Source organism: Portunus trituberculatus, chromosome 44 (assembly GCF_017591435.1).
Source record: "Portunus trituberculatus isolate SZX2019 chromosome 44, ASM1759143v1, whole genome shotgun sequence".
NCBI classification, from domain to species: Eukaryota; Metazoa; Arthropoda; class Malacostraca; order Decapoda; family Portunidae; genus Portunus; species Portunus trituberculatus.
Window position 1 is genome coordinate 8671369 of NC_059298.1, and position 20000 is coordinate 8691368.

The 20000-nt window shown below is 44.2% G+C and overlaps 1 protein-coding gene across 5 annotated transcripts in view; it reads right to left on the bottom strand.

The window, feature by feature from the left end:
• The window catches only part of LOC123518672 (serine/threonine-protein kinase unc-51-like), a 96637-nt gene that overhangs the window by 26673 nt on the left and 49964 nt on the right, over window positions 1-20000 (bottom strand). Inside the window, exon 1 of one of the 5 annotated variants that reach the window (XM_045279625.1) lies at window positions 4577-4597. The exons of the other annotated variants lie outside the window; for them this stretch is intronic. The gene's annotated coding sequence lies outside the window, so the exon portion shown is untranslated. Of the gene's footprint in view, window positions 1-4576; window positions 4598-20000 lie in introns of those variants that run through there. 5 annotated transcript variants of the gene reach the window in all.

The window sequence follows — 20000 nt, forward strand, 5'->3', positions numbered from 1 at the left end:
AAAAATCAATAACACAACCTTGAAAGAGGAAAACGTGATTCAAAAATTAAGAAAAAAATTGACAAAGCTCACCACGCTCTGACAATCTCCACTGAACTGCTAACAAGATTGCACAACTCACACACACACACACACACACACACACACACACACACACACACACACACACATAAAAATGAGAAGATTAATACGGTGAATAAACTCGCACACAAAGGGATTACGCCTCACTAGTGACAAAAATAAAGGTTAGAAAAGGATGACAGCACGCGCCCGATATAAGTCTTACACCACATCAAAGACCAAGAGGCTAAATTAAGGCCATGAAAACACAGTGCTTAAATTCGAACACAAAATTACAGTAACAGTAAAAAAAAAAAAACCTAAACGCTGAACAAGATGACAGCACAGCCCCATTACAAATACTACATCACACAGAATACTAGGAAGCATATATGAATGTAAAAATAACCTCTTATATTTCCAAGCGCCACGCAACACCTGAGCCGCACCTGGGCAACACCTCCGCACGCACACTTCCCACTGAAAGGTCACGTCCAAGCTGCTGGTCGGGATTTCTCCTGGTGGGGCAACACCTGGCAAGCGCACGTGGATGGCTGTGACGTCATCTGGCTCACGTCACAAGTAAACAAAGCTAGCAGCGCACACCGTGACGGACCAAGTGAGGACTGCCGCAGGCGTTTACATAAAGGGTTCACCATATTTACAGTTGTCTTTACCTACTTGCTGGACTATAAGTAACTCCTGTACGTAAACAGTGATATAAACAGCTGCAGCAGAGAGAGTGAGATGTGTCATGGCCAGCTGGCATTGTTATGATAAGCATGTAAAAACAATAATTACAGAGAAAAAATACATAACAACGCATATACTAAAAAATTACAATAATATACAAACACAACTTTGCTGCCGAAAATGTTCAGCACACCGCCAACACATTACATAAGCACAGTACACCCAGTGAGTAACGTAACTGTTCCGGGATCACGAAGTCAGGTGTAGCAAGCGTGCCAACACAGCACTACAGCCGCTCAACCGAAAACGCGGAGGTGGCTAAAGAAAGTCTACTATTGATCAGTGTCTGTTAACCGTGACATATGAGTTACGTAATTCTATGTTTAGTGGCATATTTGTGTAAGTCTTCCTTTAATTAAGCTTTTATCATCCTCCCGCAGGTCAAAGAAGGAGAAAAAAAGAAAAAAAAAACCCATACAATTCAAAATGTCTTTCCCTTTGAGTTGTCATTCTACTACAATTCGGGAAAAAATAATAACAATAATGCAACGGTTGTGTCTTCACCCTGTGTGTTGACATCCTATTGCCACCCAGGGAACACAAATACTAAGTCGCTGTCATTTCCGTGTACTCCTTTCACCTCCACGTAACGTTCCCGAAATTCATCACACTGTTGAAACCTTCCCGCGTCATGAGTCACTCCGTCTTCGTCAGACTAAACACCATTTTTTACTACAGTATCCAGAGAGAGAGAGAGAGAGAGAGAGAGAGAGAGAGAGAGAGAGAGAGAGAGAGAGAGAGAGAGAGAGAGAGAGAGAGAGACGTTAGACACAATTGTACACACTCCCATCAACACCATCACCCACATCATCACTGCACCAACGACTTCCACCGTCACCACCAGAACCACGATACAACCACCACCATTATTATCACTATCACTATAACAACCTAAATAACAACAACAATGACCACAACTACCACCACCATCATTACTTCAACTTTCACAACGATCTATAGAGAAGTTTTCATGTAATACTTACATTAGTGTTATTTACTTCAGCGATCTGAAAGGAACTAAGGATCTATTGATACTTGACATCCCTTTCAAAGATAAATAAATAACACAATAAATACAACTACCACTAGTAACACCTTTCACCTCCATCACACATTAGCTTCGCCTGTGCTTTCAAAGTTCTCAAACACACCCAAGTCCAATTAAGTCCAGGCAGGGTATGCGTGTTGAGCTCAATGGGGCCCACAGCAGCAAATCATAGTATTGAATACCTCCCGACAGTCTCAAGTCTCACCCCATGCACGTCACTTGTTCTCCCGTTACCATCTAACGAAACGAAGGAGTGAAGACTATCAGGGAACTTGTCTTTGCTGCGTACTAAAGAGTTTTATATATAGAAAATTTCACATAACTGTTCTGGTAATTTAAAAATCATAAAATCGTGACTGCGCCTATCAATGAGTCAAGCAGGAAGGCGTGACTTGACACAAAACATGTCAGGTGTCACTGATTACGGCGTCATAAGAAGTGTCCAAAGTGAAGAGGTTTTAAGAGTAATTTAGATGGTGCGAAATACAATAGGATGTAAGAAGATAATGGAAAGCAAAAGGTAAATGAAATTTCGTTAAAGAAACTGTGGCATTCAAGTCCGATGATGAAGTAGTAAAGAAAGTCACATGGTGGAGTATATAACGGGATGAGTTAAATAAAGGAAAAACAAAGGCAAAGGCAAAGGCAAAAACAAAAAAACAAAAAAACAAAGGTACACAAGACAATGCTCAATAAAACAATGTATCCCATAATTATGTAATGATATGGATTAGAACATTCATATTACAATACAGAAAATGAGACATGACGCTGTAAAAATTAAGATGACGCCAGAGAAAATGAAACCTGACTGAAGAGAATAACATGATCCTGCCTTCTCCAATCACACTGCCAGACGTAGGAAACTAACGTTACCCCGACACGCGTTCACCATCAACCCATTATACAACAACACAATTCAATACTAACTCACCTTGGACAACGTGATGACCCCTACGTAACCAGTAAACAGGGACTGGTACGTGCCCTGCAACACCTTACCTTATCTCATCTCCCGTCATTCCCATTCTCTAACCCCACTCATGCAACCCACGCATCTTGCCCATCATTTCCCCTAGTCACAGCCACACTGCTAAGCCAACACGTCACCTCATCCTCCTGCCCTCCCTGACACATGCACACTTCCAACTGGTCGTTTACGTAGCTGTTACAATGTTGCTTGTTTCTATGAGCGACCGAGACTTGAAACGAATGTGAAATGGAATCAGATTACTGAATTGGAGTTCATTATCCAGTAGCTACCTCTGAATAATATGAATAAAATGTGTTAGGTAGATAGAAATAGCTGCATGACATCCACCAATGCGGAGGAAAATATGTGTACATTGTTAATAATACATTATATGTATAGTTACCAAAACTCGAGGGAAAGAATAGAAGTGATAAAAGTTAACAAAAAATGGGCGACGGAGGCAAGAAAATGATTGTTCTAATATCAATGCATGACCGGCTGGCATCCAGTTCACAAACAAACGTAGCCTGACAACAGTTTCTGAATATAACTGAACCAATAGACAACTCGTCAAGTCAGTCCATCACCAGGAGCTTCAAGCAGACCGAGACGTTGCATCAGCCGCCTCTGCCCGCTTGCCCTTGTTGCCGCTGCCGCCGCCGCCGCCTGCCATCACCACCACCACCAGGCAGGCAGTGGCGGGGACATGCAGGCAAGGCACCCAGAGGACGAGACTTGTTGCATGAATACATTATGCCATCTATTTATTTCAGTGGCAAGGAATCATCATCTTACGACTTATACAGCCAAAAAGTGACGGAGTAAGGATTTGCTCCGCCATCTGCACTGCACTGCAACATGTGTCAGTTATCAAGATTGGATTTGAAGTGTAACACATATCTTGTGTAACTATGTGATTTAATACAATCTCCTACACTGCCAGCAACATAACAAACGGTTCAACGGTCAATCAACTTACTGCAAAAACTCGCCGGCCACCAACGCCAAGGCAGGCGCAATGCCGCCTAACGTAAAAGTCCTCCCACTGCAAAATCCTCCACAGGAGATTTCAGAAACTTTCAACCATCGCAAACAAACCTATACAGAAACCGTGTAGCATTGGCGTTGTGCATGCATTCCCATGTTTACTTTGTGACCAGCACTACAAAGGTTTACTATGGGCGTTCCTGGCGTGAACAGTATGGGCGAAGGGTAAGAAGGGAGAAGGCCCGGTCTCCCTTCGTCCTTCGACTTAGCAACAACTCCCTCTCTTTGGTTCAATTTAACTTTAGCCCACACCTCCGTCACCGTCTCTTGGCGGACACTTACCCGCCATTTCCTTCTTGGACTCTTCAGTCACTTCTCACGACTAAAGGATCATAACACCGCGAAGAACTCTCACCACAAAGACTTCATCTGATGCCAATCCACACTTGGCAACTCGATCCTGTGTGTGTGTGTGTGTGTGTGTGTCCCTCGCAGAGGGATTGACCGCTGTTATTGAGCTCAACCTCACCATCCGTCCTCTTATCTAATATTTTTACATTTCACTATCTCCTCCGCCTCCTCACTTGGCTCTTGCACCACCTAAACCAAAGGCAAACACAAAAATAACGTGTAATTCCCTTTTCATCCTTGCGTCAATCGTAGGCACCAACCCTGTGACGTCACGCCTCGGTTGCCAGCTGGAGAACGGTGCCGATATACACCAGCCAAGAATGCAAGCAAAGTTGAATACTTACACTGTACCAGGGTGATGGCACGATATGTGGATACTCATCAGTTTTTATCCTTGTATAAGCGCTGAAGACGTGAACGTGTCAAGAAATCCCAGGCCACATTACATCAACAAAGGGAGACGCGCGGGTGAGGCAGATCCTTCTGAACACAAACGTCTTGATTATAGGAGTGTGGTGGAAGGCACCGTGCTACAGGGAGAGGTCACCCACCCGCCCATGCACCTATGCCCCGCCGCCCATCCACCCCCGCCACCCAGCCGCCGCCGCCCCGAACACTGGCCTCACGATCACCTCACCCACCACCATGACCGCAGCCACCGCTAGGATCACGGCCGGAAATGCCTGCTCCTGCCTCCTACACTCGAAGAGATTAGGGCGCCGCTTCTCGTGATAATTAACAGGTCCAGGGTGCATGGTGTCTGTCGTGTGGCAGATGGAGTGGGTTGAACGGACACACACACAGATTCTCTCTCTCTCTCTCTCTCTCTCTCTCTCTCTCTCTCTCTCTCTCTCTCTCTCTCACACACACACACACACACACACACACACACACACACACACACACACACACACACACACACACACACACACACACGGAAAACCATGTACCACACACACACACACACACACACACACAAGCTGGCAGGCAGGCGGGCGACAGGCACCAAGTCGATGACGGCGAGCTTTCTACAGCTTCGCAGAAAACGCCCATGAGAAACAACGAAGCAGTTTTCTCTCAACAATTATGCCTTCTATTGCTTTCACCGACGAGAGAGAGAGAGAGAGAGAGAGAGAGAGAGAGAGAGAGAGAGAGAGAGAGATAAGGCACGTACTCATGTAACAAAGGGAAAGAAAACAGGTACGTGACACATCGGCAGCAATCGTCATTCATATAGTAGACAATTCACGATATCTGAATTACTGGACCCTACTCTCCCTCTGTGTACGTGTGTGTGCGTGTGTACCTATAGTTGGCACGGCGCCACACCACCACCGCCACGCCCACCTCGCCCAGCTGTCTCCGCGCGCTGCCTCTGCCGCCTCCTCCGCCTCTTCCTCCTCCTGCAGCCAACACCACTTTCACTTGTGTCCTCTACATAGTCTTCTTTCGACCTCTAATTGCAAACGTTACTTTTATGCTAATGATAATGGTGACGATGACAAATTGTAATAGCAGCGGCTATAGCCCGAAGGAAGGGAAGGAAGGGAAGAAAGAGAAGGACGAGGACGAAGAAAGAAAAGATGTAATAATGATTATAGTCACAAAACACCATTATAGATACAATGATAGGGATGTTTAAAGGGATGAAACTAAAAGAATCTGAGAAGGAGAAAGGATGAAATACGAGAATAAATCAATAATGAAAGAAGGAAATCTCATCTTTAATGTTTATTTGCAGGCTTTGCGGACAGACTCCAGAAGGGTTACGGAGGAAACGGGCGATGCATGGAGAGAAAACCTGACATAACACCGGAAGGAGACAGGAAAGACAGGATACATGGCAGACAATAAAAAGAAAATAACATGTACTGAACTTCCTCTCTCTCTCTCTCTCTCTGTCTGTTCTTGCGATTCGTAACTGAACTAAACACCCTTGCATGTATCGCACAGTAATTTTCAACAATATTTCCAGGCAATTTAAAACTCCACCTCCATCCTTCCTGTCTTCTGTCCTTGAGGAGGCGATGCTTGTGTGGGAGGCAGCGATGGTGGTGGTGGTGGTGGTGGTGGTAGTGGTGGTGATGGTCGCTCACAGGGGTCAAGTTCACACCTTAAACTTGTGCACTTGGAAGGGTCCGCCAAGAGGGAGCGAGGATACTATGCACCTCTGACACCCGGGGCACTGTGTGATGATGCCAAGACCAACAGCCCACCTTCTCTCTCTCTCTCTCTCTTAGTCAACATCCTGGTCATCAGAATGAATTTTCTATATGGATTTACAGACGATTCTCTCTCTCTCTCTCTCTCTCTCTCTCTCTCTCTCTCTCTCTCTCTCTCTCGTTACCTTCTCATATTAAGACATCCGCTTAAAACTGCATCCTGGTTGTTGGAAATGTAGATATGCAGACTCTCTCTCTCTCTCTCTCTCTCTCTCTCTCTCTCTCTCTCTCTCTCTCTCTCTCTCTCTCTTCCTCGTAGTCGCTAACCCACTTAGTACTAAATTCTGATCACAAATCGGTAGACAATCTCTCTCTCTCTCTCTCTCTCTCTCTCTCTCTCTCTCTCGTAGTCGCTAACCACTTAATACTAAATTCTGATCACAAATCTGTGGACAATCTCTCTCTCTCTCTCTCTCTCTCTCTCTCCACCAGTACCGTCATCCAAAACAGGAAGATACACGGGTCATGTCATCAGCACAAAGCCCTTCAGACAGCCATCAAACATATACACATGGGGGCTATGCGTGTAGGAACCACCCGCTCGCGCGCACACACACACACACACACGAGGGTCGGGCTGTTACAGTTTCCTTTGTTGGTGTGGATTCACTGTTGCAAGTTTCAAGTATTGTGTGCGGCGTTGCGAGAATGAAAGGAACGTAGGAAAGAAGGGAGGGAGGATGGGAAGGAGAGAAGAGAAAGAGAGAGACTGGTGTGTCTGTTGCTACTCCTTCCTTGATTGTGCGACGAGAAGGAAAGATGCGGGTGTTAAAGAAGAGAGAGGTGTTACATGCAGCACTTTGGAGTAATGTGAAAGTAATGCAATGTTATCCTTGAGTTATATTAAAGAGTAAAGTACGTGTTTTTGTTTCTATAGAGTATCTTGCATGGTGTTTCGAGTCCCTAACATCCTGTCTTGGTACCTGCTCTCGTTTATATTCCTCATTATGTTTCTTACGTTCTCATAATTTTTCTCTCATGTTTCACTTCTTGGCGTAACACAAGGGTTATGAAGGAACAACAACACTACCTCAGGATAATGGAGGGCAACACTGATAACCAATACAAGACCTATGAAAGTACTACACTGCGATATTAACGAGAAAATTATACGTGACACAAAAGATATGAAGGCAACGTAACGCAAAAGGTACCGAAGCACTACTATGGAGGTGTTTGAGTTGCCAAAGAAACACTCCTAAGAGCAGTATACACTGTAAGACAAAGCTCGAGTCATTAAAGAGCATGGTATACTTCAGCAACACTCCTGATAACATAGGGGCATATACCACAAGTTCGCGGCACAACACTCCAATCATTAAAGAGCATGGTACTTCTGCGACACTCGCGATAACATGGAGGCATTCACCGCAACACAATCCTCGAGTCATTGAAGTGCACGGTACCTATGCAACGAAAGTCTAATGAGGAATCTCCGACACCACCTGCAGGTATTAATCCTCCTCCTGCGTACTCCGGCATGCACAACACACCTTTAATGAGGGAGCTGCGACGCCCCTTCTCGGTCTTTAACAGAGACACAGGTATGCAACACTGTACTGACGCCTATGTACTGCCACGCCCTTTTTTTTTTAGTGTTGTCAGGAAAATGTTGGATTTCTTTTAGACAATTTACTGATGAAAATACGCTTAGCACCAAAACATGTTATGAAAAATAAATAAAAATTACAGATGTATTGCATATGCTTTCACTAATACCCTCCTTAAAATATGCGAAAATAGAGAACACAACGGGACATATCATAAAGTAACAGCAAAATACATACGGGTCTTACAAAATTATAAGACTATCTAATCTGAAGTACGAAATGTAGGGCAGCGACGGTAAATATTGCAGCAGTCCTGGAATACTGTCCAAATATACTACAACATGCACCAAAAACAAGTGAAACAAAACAGCCATTACAACATAAAACTCGCCCGTCCGTACACACACATTACCTAAATCCCTAATACAATTCCTGTCAAAATGTATAACACGCTGGTGATAAAATACACGTACATCATTCTCGTTCAAATACAATTCATAATAAACCTGACAATATGCCTCTTTCCTTAACTCTGCCTGCCTGCCTCTATCTGCTCGCATGCTCACTTGATGGCCTGCATATCTATCTGCATCTGTCTGCCTGTCTGCTTGCCTCTAACTTTCCTCTCCTGGCCTACTTTCCTGCTTGCTTATGTTTTCTTCGACTCAACTGCTATTCCTGTCTGCCTGCCTGCTTTCTTCTTTATACTTGACCTATCTACTTATCATCTATTCTTTCCTGTCTGTTTGCTATCTGTCTTTCCCCTGCTTGTTATCCCCTGCCTCCCTGCTCGTCTGTCTGGTTCCTTGCGTCTGCTTCTTTGCCTCTCCCTGCCTGCTTGCCTGCTCCTCTGCACTGCTATTCATCCCCACCGCGCCTCCCTCTGCGGCTCCATCTCACTGGGAATATCAGGTCGCCTTCAATATTGATTCTGCTTCAGGATTTTCCCTTTTCTTTTCTTCGTTTTTTTCCTACCACTTACTTTCCTTTTCTTTACTGGAGCGGAAACTCGGGCTCGCATTTGGCTATTGCTCTCTTTAATTTCAGTTTTGTTTATTTTGTATTTTATTGTTATTTTTTTCTTCTTTTTTTAATATAAGGATGTGATATTTACACGTATTCATTTTAGTAATTATTTTTCACTTTTTTCATGCATTTTATATCCTCTCTATTTCCTTCATTTCGTTTTATCTATGTATCTATTTATATTTTTATCTCTTTCATTTCACTCTGTCCCTGGCCTGAAATTCCCTTAACCCAACACGTAAAAGATAAGGAAATAAAAAAAATATAAAACCAATGGATAAAAACACCACAATATTTCCAGCACTACCAACACAATTTTTCAGTCACTTATCGATCTGCGCCAGTCTAAAATTAGCCACGAGGGTCAGTTTTTCACTACCTTATCAATCCCGACACAAAACAGTTCCATTCCATAATTAATACTACATGAGACAGATTTATTATTATTATTGGTTTAGATTTTTCCCCAACTGGACTCACTGGAAAGTTAAATAAATGCTTCGTGTAACTGAACTCATAAAATTATTTGTCAGTGAAGGCGGATTGAAATGGTAACGGCTGGCATGTCAAGGTGAGCGACAATTATTATTAAAGTGTGTGTGTGTGTGTGTGTGTGTGTGTGTGTGTGTGTGTGTGTGTGTGTGTGTGTGTGTGTGTGTGTCGAAATTCCCTGGCACTGGTACTGCAATATTTAGGTGAAAATTTAAAAAAAGGAAAAATATATATCCTGATCCTTTAATATTTTTGCAAGCTTCTCTCTCTCTCTCTCTCTCTGATACAAATACAATGCCTCTTCTCCCCCACCCCAATATCTCCCTCTCTTCTCTCTTCCCTTGGGTTCGTACACCGTGGGGACGAATGAGTGGCGAGAAACGTGCCTGGGAGAGACGAAGGGAGGGAAAAGTGGAGGGGAGGGAAGGAGGGAAGCGAAAAAGGTAGGAGGGAAGGTTGGGAGGAGGGAAGGAGGGAAAGAGGAGTGTGCCAAGGAGGGAGATAAAGAAAGGGAATGTTCGAGAGAGAGAGAGAGAGAGAGAGAGAGAGAGAGAGAGAGAGAGAGAGAGAGAGAGAGAGAGAGAGAGAGAGAGAGAGAGAGAGAGAGAGAGAGAGAGAGATGCAAAGGGCGTGCCAGTGAAGAGAGAAAAAAAAATAGAGAAAAAGAACAAGAAAAGGACGTATCAGTGTTGAGGAGAGAAAGGAGGAGGAGGAGGAGGAGGAGGAGGAAGGAACGTGACGACACCATCTTCTTGGGGTGTAATCGTGTGGTTGTGTGTGTGCCATGTGCCTTGAGCCGCGACGCTAAGGCCACAATGCCATCTCCGGGTCACTGCGCACGTCCTTACCTAGTTTGCCTAACCTTACCTTGCCTGCCCTAACCTACCTCAGCCTGCCATCACTGAACCCAAACTCATCCTCGTCTTGCCAAACGTAACCTGACCTACTTTACTAAGCTTCACCTGACTTAGAAAAGAATTACCTTTCAATACTTCGCCTAACTAAATGTTTTTTTAAGATAATCTAACCTAACCTAACTTATTTTTTACCAAACCAAACCTGATCTAACCTAACCTTTCCTTATCTACCACACTAAACTATCGTATTCAAGCCTACTGTAACTACACATACGTTGTTTCCTCTTCAATAATCGGACACATTTTTACCTTGATTTTTGGGTATAATTAAAAGATTTTATTTGCATTAGGAAGGGTCTATAGAGGTCAAAAGATTAGTAGCCAAAGTCTTCATTATTCTAATTCCAACATACGTTTCTGGAGCTGTATCAAATCGCCAAATAACACAAATAGCAGTAACCAGAATGAATTGAAAATGCGTCCTGTTACTGAAGAGAATAAGAAGCCTGCGTCAAGTACTGTACCTTGATCTTCCCTCAGTTCTACACCCTCGCCGTACTCAAGCTTTACACTTCCCTTGTCTGCCATACCTAGCCTACTGACCTCCTCCTAAACCTACTTTCTTTCCATATCTTATCTCGCCTGGCCCACAATGCTGCCGTCTGCTTAATATAACCTGACCCAACATCCTGCTATTCTGCGCATAACCCAACGCCTTCTTAGCCTGGCCCAAGGTATAAATAACAGGTAAACAGTATTGCCCTGCCCTGCACTAACCTACATAACAAAGGATGAAATGACATGACCCGTGGAAAAAACTGACCCAAACCTGTCGAGGGTGAGTTAGGGTACGAAAGAAGTCGTCACGCTAAGCATTATGGTGCTAACACACACACACACACACACACACACACACACACACACACACACACACACACACACACACACACACACACACACATAAATAACAGAGGGCGAGGCAAGGGGTGCGGCATCAGGCTCCAGCCACAAACATATTTATATTATACATTACCAAACGGGTATACATAAAATAAGTGCGCATGTTCGTGTTATGCATCAGTTGCCGGGGTTAAATGTATATGCCTGACGTTTTCTAAAAAAAATCTACTGCATATACGAGCGTATGCTAATAACAATATTGTCTGGTTAGTAGGGGGATGGAGAGAGAGAGAGAGAGAGAGAGAGAGAGAGAGAGAGAGAGAGAGAGAGAGAGAGAGAGAGAGAGAGAGAGAGAGAGAGAGAGAGAGAGCCTAATAAAAAAGTGTCATTACAGTACAATTATACATAGTAGTAGTAGTAGTAGTAGTAGTAGTAGTAGTAGTAGTAGTAGTAGTGTAAACACATTTCGTAATTACCGAAGACGATGATGATTACGTTTCCGACAACTAAAATGATAAAAACGTAGATAAAAACAGTCCAAGCATGTACAACAACAACAACGACAACGACAATAACAGCAACAACAAATGACAACAACGCAGTGTTCACGTTTTCTCCGCTGTCCTTATCATTGCCTTTGTTTCTTGCTATGTTCTCCCTTGCTTTGTATCTATGACGCTGAAGGTAAAAGTGACAACCTCGGCCGCTGGAGTCGAATAGATACTGTGATGCAAACAATGGCAGGGCTAGTGGTGGTGGTGGTGGTGGTGGTGGTATAGTACGTATGTGTATATATGTGTGTGTATTCATCATCTGGCCTTGAATGATGACAGCCAGGGATGGTCACACACACACACACACACACACACACACACACACACACACACACACACACACACACACACACACACACACACACAGAGGTCTGAAATGGCACTCACCCAACATTCACTTAATATCAAAGGTGAGTAAAGGGAAGGAATAAAAATCTAATATGAAAACCAGACGTGTGTTTCTCATATATAAACCATGTCAAGTTATTTCCTGGTCTTCTAACTCAAAATCCCCAAAACAACAAATTTTCATCTCATTCTCTCTAATCTCTCACGTGAACCCTTCTCATTATTATTAAATTCCATCCCCATACATAACATTTCCTAACACTCTCATCCCACAACGTGATGCTTACAACCACCTTCACAACACCCGCTCCCTCATCACCATAACCTCCCTCCCATCATCACTCTTGCCCTACGCGCCACTTTCATAACCCCCTAATCCATTCATGACCACGACATCATATTCCCCAACTCATTATCCCCCCTCATCAACACCCACGCATCATGATTCCCACTCTGCCCTTTCCCAGTCTCCTATAAACCACATTGTAACTTGTTCACCACCACACACCATGGCCACTCACTACCACCTACTGCATTTCACTCATCAGGATCATATATACCACTAACCCCTCTCCGTGACAGCAACACCCGATATACTGTTACGAGTGTTTCTCTTCACCACTGCTATCGCTACCATCACCACTTGTAAGCATCTATCAGCTTCCATCACACAACAACCACGCACCATGACCTGCTATCGTCAGTCATTTTCTTTTTTTATGAACAATGGGAAGATAAAAATTCTTCCCTTCGCTAACAGTTAATTATTAAAACGTTTTGTTCCTTACTTTTATAGCGTACTCGAGTTTAATTCAGCCTAACCTAAAGCAACTCAACATATGCTAACCGAACTTAATCTAACGTAACCAAACCTAACCTATCTAACTTAATTCAACGTAACTTATTCACTAAACCAAAACTGACCAAACTTATTAAAACTTACCTAATTTAGCACAGATTAGCATAACATAACATAATTTTCCAGTTTAGTAAGTTACCAGCAGTACATTCCTTCCCTCCTTCCTTCCTCACTATTTTTTCTTACAACCACTCACTTTTAAGACTAGAAGTAGAAGCGGGGTCAGGGTATGGCACACACACACACACACACACACACACACACACACACACACACACACACACACACACACACACACCAGCCAGCCAGTCACTATCACTACCACGTGCGTTTTCAGGTGCCCAAAAACAAAGAACCGTCTTTCTTATCGCCACTTGCACCAGACAGACACTTCTACAGCATTATCAGTTTGTGTCACCTTGGTTTGGTTATTTTAGGGCCGCCGCCAATGGTGTCCGCAACGTACCCGGCAGTTTTGAAGTAGCAATGATGATGATGGAGGTGGTGGTGGTAGTAGTAGTAGTAGTAGTAGTAGTAGTAGTAGTAGTAGTAGTAGTAGTAGTAGTAGTAGTAGTAGTAGTAGTGGTGGTGGTGGTGGTGGTGGTGGAGGTGGTAATAGTAGTAGCAAGTTAGGTTGGGTTTGCTTTGGTTTGCTTAGCTTGGGTTAGGTTAAGATTCTCTCTCTCTCTCTCTCTCTCTCTCTCTCTCTCTCTCTCTCTCCACACACACACAGAAGGTGCGCACACTTGTGATCTCTTTCAGGTATTCAAATTGGAAGGGATTCTCAGAAAACGCGACTCATAAAGTAACAAACACGTGTGTGTGTGTGTGTGTGTGTGTGTGTGTGTGTGTGTGTGTGTGTGTGTGTGTGTGTGGGAGCGAGCAACTGCACCAACAAGATCACTGACACAGGGGTTGATGACTTGCTTGAGAGAGAGAGAGAGAGAGAGAGAGAGAGAGAGAGAGAGAGAGAGAGAGAGAGAGAGAGAGAGAGAGAGAGAGACCTCCCCTACCCCCATAACCCTCACTCACCTCCATCCTGTCTTCGCCACTACCGTCACCTCTACAGCCTACCCTACTGCTCACCACCACCACCACCACCACCACCATCACCACTCATCAAGCTCCATCATCACAACTCACCACCTTCACCACCGCTACCATAAAATGACCCACCATCGCACCACTATACCATAATCTTCTTCCTCCTCTTACACCTATTCTTCTTTATTCACCAGCTCCATTCGTCGTCTTTCTCCACTCTCCATGACCTCCACCACAACACCCGCATCACCACCAACACCACCACCTCCTCAGGACACTAATCTACGTCCCTTTGTCTCGATTATATAGTGTAATTTATCGCTATAACTACCTGGAATGTAAAAACCAATGATGTCTAGTGTTGTTGTTGCATTTTCTTTATTTACAATCCATCAGCCACTTCGCTATATAACACTAGCCATCCACTTGACATCCACCACGACTAAGCACGCCACATTTCCTTCAAGCCTTCAAGCCGACCTTCCACCACCATCTCGACCACCACCACTGCAAGCGAGAAACATCAAGGCATCTCAGGAGACTTGACTAGACTGACCCTTTTAGCACCCTTGGGAACTTTTCAGCTTCCTTCTCAAGAGGCAACGTTTCAAGATTCTTTTTTTCCACATCTCTCTCTCTCTCTCTCTCTCTCTCTCTCTCTCTCTCTCTCTCTCTCTCTCTCTCCTCTAAATTTGCTTCGAAGCTCCTGGTCATTGAGTGAGTTGCCTTTAATACGTAAGAAAGGAAGAAGGTTACCAACAACACCAAGGCCATTACCACCCACCACCACCACCTGCATCAACCCTGACCCTAAAAGTTCACTGGTTGGTTGGTTGGTTTTCTTGTTTACATTGGTGCGTCAGCTGATGTCCCGTCCCTCACCACCACCATCGCCGTATCCTATTCTCTCTCTCTCTCTCTCTCTCTCTCTCTCTCTCTCTCTCTCTCTCTCTCTCTCTCACACACACATCCTACCTCTTTTACTTTGTCTACCGCTTGTTTTCTATTCTTACTTACATATATACTACGTTTCCTCTTATTCCTCCTCCTCCTCTTACCACATCACTGTAAACAACTCTGGCAAATGGCTACCTCTCGTCTATTCATCTTGCCATTGTTTATCAAGCGCTGCATCAAGTCACAAAGGAAAACGGAAAAGGGGTGCGCGGTGGGTGGGGTGGGGGGCTAGCGCACAAAATGGGAATTGGGGAAGGGCGGGAGTGGGGTTGACCAGGAAACACCAGCGGAAGTAAGATAGACAATGCAACCCCACGACACAGCAAGGTTTCCTAGACAGCTGAAATCCCCTCCCACCCTCTCTTCCTCATCCTCTCCTCGCCCTACTAGACTCCACATCCCTCATTCCCCACCCCTCCTTTTCCTCCTCCTTTCCCCACGTTCCCTCTTCCTCCCTCTCCTCTCCCCCCTCTTCCACCTCTTCTATTTTCTACGTCTTCTCATATTACTGTTTTTCCTCCCTTTTGCACTCTTTCCTTTCGTTTCCCCTCCATTTACTTTTGATTTTTATTTCCCCTCTTTGTTTCCCTTTTCTTCATTTAAGTTTTTTCTTACTTTTTTTTCCACCCTTCCCTTTATCCACCTTTCTTCCTCTATCTTTACATTTGCACTTTTTCTCTTACCTTTCTGTTTTCATTTCTTTCACTCATTTTCCTTCTTCCTGACCTTTATTTCAGACATTTTCTCTCTTTTCACTCATACTCAACCAAAACTATTAACACTTTCCAACACCCTCCCTTCTCTCCGTCGCCTTCGGTTCCTTCACACTGCTCTTCTAACCCGCAGGCGTGACCCACCCATCTCCTCACCCACACAAACACACCCATTTTCTTTCCCCTCCTTCACACCACCTCCTATGACCCGCCCGCCCACTCACCTAACCTTCCCCCACTTCCCTGTGTCTTCCCCACATGATCCATTCCCTCTCTGTTCGCTTTCTCCCACCGCAGCTGAACACAATCCTCTTCCTAACCTCTCCCCGACTCTTCCCCACCCGCGCGCGACCGGTATAGACAGGTGTGAGCTTGTGAGGTCCCGTTCAAGGTCCCTTCCACCTCATGGCGCACAGAAGGGACAACAAAGGAAATAGAAGAGAACAGAGACAATAAAAACACACATGCAAGGAAAGTATCGTAAAATATTACATACGCGAAAATAAGTAAATGGGAAAAAACAATACAGAGCAATTGAAAGAAGAAAAATGGGCATAAGGAAGTTATTGTCATGACGTTCCCTGCCTAATGTTTTGCAGGTGAAGCATCCCCGACCCCACTGCCATGCATCACCAGTGAACGGTATTCCCCACTTCACTCTTATACAGAACAGCCGCGTGAGGCAGACAGAGGAATAGAGGTGTTGTATCAGTCTCTCGCTATCAAATGTGTGAAGAAGGAAATGGGAGGCCACTGACTCACTTAGCTGATCTACAATGACAATAATAAAGCTTGCACACACACACACACACACACACACACACACACACACACACACACACACACAAAGGAAGTGTCCGCAGTGCTCTTTCTCCTCTTTCAACTAAAAATAATAATAAAGGACCATGTTTCTGTAAATTAAACCACAAGAGAAAAAACAGATAATCTTACAGAAAGGAGTTTATTTTTCTTCCTCTCAGCATTTCGTGGCCGACTGACCTTGAGACGGAACGCAATTGTCAGAGTTCATGGGAATAACGTGACGGAGCGCAGCCGCAGTGCGCACACAGGGCCTGGCTGGCTTGGTTCAGGTGATAATGGACGTCATCTGTCTTTCGAGCGTCCCTCCAACGCTGGTATTACCTGTTTACCGACTCCCCAGTGTGGATACTAAGCTGTGATTGGCTGGTGGTCGTGACGCCCCACAACCACCCCAACACCCTAGCCTCGTCCAAGGCCTCTCCTCAGCTGACCAACCTTTCACTCACAAGCCGGCGGAAGTGGGGCGAATACTGTTTGAATTATAAATGGATGCAGTCAGCACAAATGCCCCGCAATCCGAACCCGATGTTTTGTCGACAAATGCAAATGGTAAATTAAGCGAAACAAGCCAGGCGCGGCAACTGTTATTGACTGACGCTTTAGTTGGCTAACGTGGAGCAAGTTTATGATGCTGCACGGAGTTACGAATGATGGGAGTTTGTTACTTCTCAATCGACAGAATACGCTGTTAAGTGTGTTTCTTGCATCGCCTGCCTGAGAGACGCAACACCACTACGTATGTCTGGGTAAATGTTTGATAAGCTTGGAAAAAAAAAAGAAAGATGCATCACGTTCCTTGAGTTCAGTTACCTTTAGGCAAGAAAAGTATTTGCTGTCATAAGCATATAGAAGCAATGATAGAAGACATAATTCCCTGACCTGTGTGTGTGTGTGTGTGTGTGTGTGTGTGTGTGTGTGTGTGTGTGTGTGTGTGTGTGTGTGTGTGTGTGTGTGTGAACCCTAATCCCAGCACAGTACCTCATCCCCAGCCAGAGAAAATGCCCCAGCACCATTACCAGCTCAAGTCCCACACGACCTGACCTGACCAGACGCGAGGCGGTGACCTGACAGCCTTTACCTCCCAATTTAGAGCGAAGGATGAGGGAGAAGAAAGAGATTAGAGATGGAGGGATGGAAGACAGGAGGAGGAGGAGGAGGAGGAGAAAAGAGAACGAAAATGAGAAATGGAAGAGACAGGAGGGAAGGGAGAGAACGAAGAAGCCGAGGAAAGAGGAAGATAACGAGGTGTAGGTAGGAGAGATGGGGAGGTTTGGATAAGGAGGCTGGCGAGGGAAATAAGATAATAAAGGAACAGATTGAAAGGAAGAACAAGGAGAGAGAGGTTGAGGAAATAAAAGTGAAGTATAGAAGGCAGAGAAGGAAAGAGAAAGAGGTTAAGGAAAGAATGATGGGAACGAGAACGAGGTGAAGTGAGGAGATGTTACACGCTACGATGGAAGATGAAAATGGAAGAGACAATAAGAACAAAATATAAGGCAATAAAAGGGAATATAAGTAATAGCCATGAGTGAAAGGCAGAACACAACGAAAACGAAGTCCGCAATAACGCTTTAACTTTCTGTTATAAGTGTGAACAAGGGAAGATACACGGTGACGGGAAGAAGAATTTATAGGAATGAAGACGGGGAGAGAGAGAGAGAGAGAGAGAGAGAGAGAGAGAGAGAGAGAGAGAGAGAGAGAGAGAGAGAGAGAGAGAGAGAGAGAGATGGATATAATTTTATGGGAAACGTGCCATGATAGAAACAAGATAATCTAAAGGTGAACGAAAGGGAAAACTAACAAAACAAACACACACACACACACACACACTTAAAACATAAACACATAAAAATACACTAATATCTACAAATGCTCAACCACAAACATAACAATAGGATATGGACAGTGAAGCAATGGAGACGAAAAAATACTTAAACTTAAACACGAATCTGGGAAAAAAAAAGGCAGGAAATCAGCAATCTTTTATACATACACGGTGCGTTGTTCTTCACTCCGCCCGCTTGTATCATATTTTTCTGACCTTCATACCTCTGGTAAGTCGCACAACATTCCCTTCTACACACACACACACACACACACACACACACACACACACACACACACACACACACACACACTTTTAAAGTAAGATTGGATAAGTGTAGATATGGAGACGGGGCCACACGAGCATAAAGCCCAGGCCCTGTAAAACTACAACTAGGTAAATACAACTAGGTAAATACACACACACACACACACACACACACACACACACACACACACACACACACACACACACACCAATACTGACACACTGCCTTCATCTCTACAGGCTTACCTTCTCTAAGACGGCTATATAACTACCCAGCTGCCCTTGATGGATACAGATGAAGGTTTCTGTTGTTTCTACGAGTACTTAATAGTGATGATAGTGTTGGTTAAGGAGTGAGAAGAGAAGAATACAGTGGTGATGGTGATGATGTGCTCGCTCTCTCTCTCTCTCTCTCTCTCTCTCTCTCTCTCTCTCTCTCTCTCTCTCTCATTATTTATATGTAATTCCCTCCTCCTCATTCTCCTTCTCCTTTTCTCTCTTTCCCTCCTCTCCTACCTCCACCTCCTGTCCTCCCCCCTTCCTTGTTCTTTCTTTCCTCTTTCATCTCCGTCATCCATTATAAAAAGCCTCGGTCACGTCATCTCCTCGCCACTTTTTCCCATCTCTTCTATCACCGCGCTCGTGTCTTCGCTTCAGTGTTTCTTGTGCTGCCCCCGCCCGCCGCTAACTTCCACCATTCTGCCCGGCACTTACTTTCCGCTGTTGTATTGTTCATGTTGTGTAGTCCGTGGCATGGGAGGGTGAGGGGGGCAGGAGTGACTTAGTTAATTAAGTTAATACGTGGAATTAAATTAAACTACACCATTTTCAGCTTCAAAGTTATTATTAAACTGGTGCAGAAAAAAATCGGGTAAACATCAGAAAAATTCAATTTCACTTACGATGACTAAAGTTTCATTTTTTTTCTCTTTCGGACAAATATCAAGAAGATTCAATTTTGGAGCCGATGCAAGTGAAGTGACTTGAGGTGGGTGGGCGTGGAGGCGTCACCAGCATAAAATAATTCTGACCACACGGCAACAACACAACACTGGGATATGACGATTCAGAATACACGTAACTCAACAAAGACTGGAGGAACAGTATACGGTTAAGGCAGTGAGACAGGAAGTGATTGATTGACTGAATGAGTGACTGACTGATGGATTGATTAATTTAAAGGCTCGCAACAAAACGGTCATATGGCCCTGCTAACATAAAATAAAAAGTCAATGAACAAGCTAAATCCATCTGATTAACTAACTACTTAACTAACCAACAAACCAATTAATTATTCAATCAACTACGCAAAAAAAAAGAAAAAATTAAAAT